This window comes from Oreochromis aureus, linkage group 18 (assembly GCF_013358895.1).
Source record: "Oreochromis aureus strain Israel breed Guangdong linkage group 18, ZZ_aureus, whole genome shotgun sequence".
NCBI classification, from domain to species: Eukaryota; Metazoa; Chordata; class Actinopteri; order Cichliformes; family Cichlidae; genus Oreochromis; species Oreochromis aureus.
Window position 1 is genome coordinate 23,251,204 of NC_052959.1, and position 6,000 is coordinate 23,257,203.

The window sequence follows — 6,000 nt, forward strand, 5'->3', positions numbered from 1 at the left end:
AAGCTGCTGTACAAAAATCAGTGGTTTGAACACAGGTGACATGAAAAGCATAGTATAGTCCGGTGCTGAAAAATCTGGGAATCTGTGTAAAATGAAAATAAAAACTAATTGCATAACCCCATATTTCATTCAAGAGAACACCAAAAACATCAAATGTTCAGACTAAGAAAAATGACCAGTTTAAGGAAAACATTAGATCATTTTAGCTAATTTTGAATGTGATGGCAGCAACAGATCTCAAAAAGGTTGGTACAGGTTCATGTTTACTACAGTGTAGCATTCCCTCTTCTTTTAACAGCAGTCTGTAAATATCTGGGAACTTAGGAAACCACCTTCTGGACTTTTTGAAGAGGAACTGTGTTCATGGACAGTGATTTCTGGAAGTGATCCTGAGTCCATGCAATGATTTCTGTGACAAAATTGTGCCTGTTTTTAATGCAGTGCCATCTGAGGACCTGAAGATAACAGGCATCCAGGCTGGTTTTCAGCCTTGTCCCTTTGCACACAGAGATTTCTCCAGATTCAGAATGTTTTGATGATATAATGCAATGCAGATGTTGTTATATTTAAAGTAGTGCTGTCAGCGTTAATCTCGTTAAAATGACATTAACGCCATAACCACATTAACGCTGCAAAACTCTAACTTAGCGAGTTAGCGCAGATCGGCCTGTGCGTGGGGCTGCACAGTGTCAACACGTTAGCGCAGTTAGCTCATTAACATGTTAGCGCGGTTAGCTCATTAATGCGTTAGCACCGTGCAGCCCCACGCACGGGGCGATCTGCGCTAACTCGCTACCGGAGATTTGCCGTGTTAATGCGGTTATGGGGTTAACGTCATTTTAACGAGATTAACGCTGACAGCACTAATTTAAACTCTTGAAAATGTTTACATTATTTAGATTCCCCATAATGTTTAGAATGCAGTGATTAAGTCCTCGTATATCAATATATGTTGTCAATGCGAACAATCACAGTAGGAAACATAGTTTTAATTAGTTCTATATAGCATTATTATCACTTTGACCTTCAGATCAATTCAAGGAAAGTTCAAAGGTCAAATGTGATGCAATATTTTAAATCCTCATAAGGTGCTTTCTCTATGTTGACAACACACAGCACACTTGTAAAAATCATTCTTTCTAAGGCTTTTTGTCAGTGTTCAACCAATAAATCATTAAGATGACCTTGAAGACCTTGGTGGATGTTCGCCAAATTTTAATGGATTGTTAACATGACCCCACGCTACACGCCTGTAAAGTTTTATCAGAATTCATTCAAAAATGTTCGAGCTGATACACACATAAACACACACACACACACACACACACACACACACACACACCCTCTGTAGGTTGATAATTATCATTTCCATAAATGATGTGGCATCCTTTCTTTCCTAACATATGACCAAATCCACATCAGTGTGTTTTCTTCCCCCAATGAAATCTGATGTATTTTTAAAACGTTCCTTTTTTCCATTTCTTGAGCCGGGTATATTTGCAATATTGATAACATTAATAAGGACAAATAAGTTCCTTGTTTTAAAACCATATATTGAATCTTGAATGATAACATTTCTGCTGCTTGCAGCTAGCAGGAAAAAAAGAGAGGAAGGAATAAAGTTGCTCCAATAATTCATGTTGCTCATCAGGGAAACACAAAGACTTTAAGACAGACTTTGGAAAAAAAAACGAAACCTTTGATCCTAATACCATCTCTGCACTGGCAGAGACGCTATGGGGTCTTCTGGGAGTTACAACGCTATTTTGCTGAGAACTTATTAGTCAGTAAGCAATGATACTTGTTGAACTCTTATCTCAAACATAACCTGCTCCGGAGCAGGTCAGCTCTGTAGCAGAAGCCATCATGAGAATGAACCCTGGAAAGAAGTTAACCACATTTGAAAAGACGGGGTTAAAACGGGAGCAACCTTGTTAAGCCTCACATCCTGCTTCACAGTGCAGCGTGTATTTCATCAGCCTCATTATGTAATTTTGACCTCATCCTTTCTCATTAATAACCACACTGTATTAATGATCAGTGTATGAATATAAAGTGCTGGTGGTTCCTCCATAACAATATGGATTCTAACATAGTTGTTTACATCTGCCCATTGCTCTGGTGTCCAACTATGAAAACAGATGTCCAGTCCAATAGGCCTGTATCCCACACTCTGACGTATGAGACGTTTAACACTGCAGTGCTCTCTTCTGTGTGCAGTGATAATGTTTTGGCTCATTGGTGTACATAATGGTGTCTCTCCAATATACTTACACTGTCTGTGTAACTTCATATTACACTCACTTGTGCCTATAAAAGGCAAATTTTTAACATGATTGACAAATACATAAAAAATAAGCTTCTGTAGGTTCACTTAACTAGTGTGCATAAGTGCTAAGAGAGTGTATTTGCATAACACATCAAATGTGTCTGAGTAGAATTGTCTATAATGTTATCATGATGATTTTAAGTGCTGGCTAATGTGGAATAACAGCAGAATGGTGAAACGGTGCTTTAATAGCTACCCCATACTAGAAAACAGTTCTTACAACAGAGAATGACAGAGTGCTTCCATACTCTACTTGCCCACATTTTAGCACATGGCTCCTGTCACTGGCTGAGAGCTGGCTAGTGAAGAAAGTGTCACAGAGAGCAGCCGTCCATGGAATCTCCAAGCAGCAGGAGCGATGAGATAGAGATGAATCATGACTCCGTCCATTCCTGCAGCTTTCAGCAGGGATCAACCCACGACTTATTCCCCTCCATGTGTGACTTCAACAGGGGCACGACCTTCAAAGATCACAAATCTTGCAAGTGTCACCAGTCATTAACCAAAGCAATATGTCCCGAGTCCTCTCTCTGCGGCCAATTCCGCCGCATTTCACAGAAAGAGCCCTGATAGGCACTGTCGCGCTCCCTCATTTGTACATCCATCTTTTCCATGTCATGTAGTGGCAGTAAAACGGTGCGTAATCTATGACTTTGGGACAGTCAGCATCCTGAGGCAGCATAGACCAGCAAGACTATTCATTTGTGTTGTATAACTTACATCCACATTTTATAATTGCCTGTTTTTCCTCTGCATACTGTATTGAAATTTAAGCAGCATATATAAATGTATTACATTGCCACCCCTTGGGCTTCATGACCCCTCAAATATGAACAATTCTGTAAATACACCTCATTAATAATTCATGGAAAATATTCCTAATCAATTCATCATGTAGCAGAGCAGAAGTCTGGCAGATGTAAGCCGGTGAATACATCACACGCATTAAAACAAAAAGTGGGATTTCAACAATGTCAGTAACACTTGGTTAAGCTGAAGAAATTGCTGCCTTCCTCTTTTGTACTTTTTTAATGAACTGTTTTGGGAAAAGAGTAAAAGATAACAGAGCCGGGGAGAGGAAGAAAAGGAGTTACGTAATTCCATCATCAATATTTTTCTCTTTGAAAGTTGCAAACACGGGATATGAAGCGGGCCTATGCATTCTCAGGCTCGCCACTATATTTTGAAGAAAAACAATTTCACAGCAAAGGGCACCTGACACTCACAAAACTCACTGGAGCCTTTATTTCTAGAACCCCGAGACAGATTTTGAGTATTGATTCGCCTCCTCCCACCTCGTGAAAGCAAAGACACGTATGTTGAGAGCCATGTCTAATCAGGAGAACATTTGCTGAGGGTTGGATTAAGACGAGAGGGATGTGAGGTCGACATGCTGGATGCATTTCGCTGAGCTGAGCTGTGGGTAGACTCAGTTAGCCGCAGATAAACAGCCTACAGACGCTGCACAAAGGACTGATTAAAACAGGAGCAGATGGAAAGAGGTGTTTATATCACAACAGGCATTCTGTGCTTAAACTGCTGCCTACTGCTGATGTGATGAAGTCACAAAATACTGTACGTGAAGGATGTACAATGACACACAAAAAAAACTGTCTACAAATCAACTTAGTTTGATTGTGACTTCATTACGGAGACTTTCTTAGGTCTCCAAGTAACTTTATGTTCTTCGCTTTCAGGAAAACAATTTCACAGAGCTATGTAATCACACTGAGAACAATAATGACCATAATTTTTGACTTTTAACAAAATGCTTTCCCAAATTTTGTCAGTCGGGTAAATTCAGTTTTATATTTCTTTGCAGCCTTAACTCTTAATTCTTTTATCTTACATTACTCAGTCCCATTGTGTGGGAAACGAATAAGTTACAGTACACACAGTTCTTTTGTGATTGACATCACTTAATGAATATTACCTGTAGCAACGACAGCGACTCATTTGTAAGAGGATGTTTTTTTCCACCCACTTGGATCAGGCGATTCCTGCAAACTGACAGATTTATCTCTGTGCCATAACCTTGCTTCACTTGCCTCTGATCACAGAGAACTTTCTTTGCTTTTTGAGTCAGATGAACAAAGTCACTTCTTAACTATTCTGAGTGAATAGTGAGTGACTGAGAGACTTTGTCCCCCCTCAGGGCACCTGTGTTTCAACTGACCAGTGTCATCAAACTGAGATGTGCTGAGTCTTTGTAGAGCCCAGGTCATGGGAAGCGAAGAAAAAGAGACGTACCAAAGGGAGAGAAAGGAAAAGGGACAAGAGGCTGAGAGACAAAGGGACCAAAAGAAACTGTTATGGGCATGTGTCTGCCGGTGACAGTGAGAGCTCATATGCAGTTTAATAGCAAGTTGGTTGTCAAAAGTCACACTGATGTACTGATGTGAGATCAGTCAGGTCACCAGCTGGTTCCTCTCTGGCAGAGCTGGATTTCATTTTACAGGCCAGCGGTGACAATGGCATGACAGGTCTGTTTCCATGGGAACACATTTGTCACTTCTGTGGAGCATGGCCAAAGTGTTGGAGGGGAATCACCAATGAGGACTGTAGGACTGGAGGGAAAATTAATCACACTAATGATGATTCAAAGCTTGAGCTCTGGCAGAATGCGAAAATCGCTCCTGCTTCTCCGGTCTTTCAGTTTCCCCTGCAGCCGAAAACTTCCGAGCCGCATCGGGGTTTCTCTCCACAAACATAATGTTACAAAAGTGACGTATGGCATGCACAAATGGGAATGCCAATGCTATTGAGATATGTGAGAACAACGTGGTGGTATTTTTGCAAGATGAGTTAAAGAAAAGAAGTGGTGTGGTGCACCACTGCAAGATGGAATTGTTATGCTGTGAAAGCCTTGTTTTCTTGCTTTTGACCAAATGGGTCATGTGCTGATTGTTGTTCACTACATTTCTAACTGAACTAAACTAAGCTAATCAAATTTCTGAACAGAGGTGACTTTTAGCTGAGCTCAATAGAAAATTAACAGGTAAAAGTAGTAAATTTAACTGAAAAAACTGAGTGTGACAAAACTGGTGGAAATATGTTTAAATATTTAATATTTTTGAAAACATTTTTGAAATATTTAATATTGTCACCTTTATGCAGTGTTACAAACAACTACTTTTTGTGTTAGTTTTTCTTATGTGTTGTTGGCAGTGTTGGGTGTAATGTGTTATAAAGGAATATAACACATTACTGTAATCACATATTTCAGTAACCCAGTAATTACATTTCAAATGCAATCATTTTTGTTACAAAGATTCTTCAGGTATCTGTGCACCGAACGGATAGGAAGAAAAAACATGAACAAACATGCTTGGTTCACCCTGTGGGCTTTCAATCAGCTGATTTCACTTTTTGTGCAGGGGAGATATGGACATTAACTAGAGTGGAATGGTAAAGTGGAAACTGCATGCAGAACAAATACAACCACATTATACTGGTAATCCAACTTTAGGTCATTGAAAGCATCAGCACAGACAGCATGCTAACACAAAGCAAGCCAAGAACAGAGAGTCATGACTGAGTGAATGCCCAGCAGCCAGATCCTGATCTTCAAAAGGCAACAATAGCAGTGATGAGCAGTGAGCCTCTGTTTCTACCTGTTTCTAAAGTAGAATCACTGTGGTGATGGCTTTAAAGTAACGAGCGACCCTAAC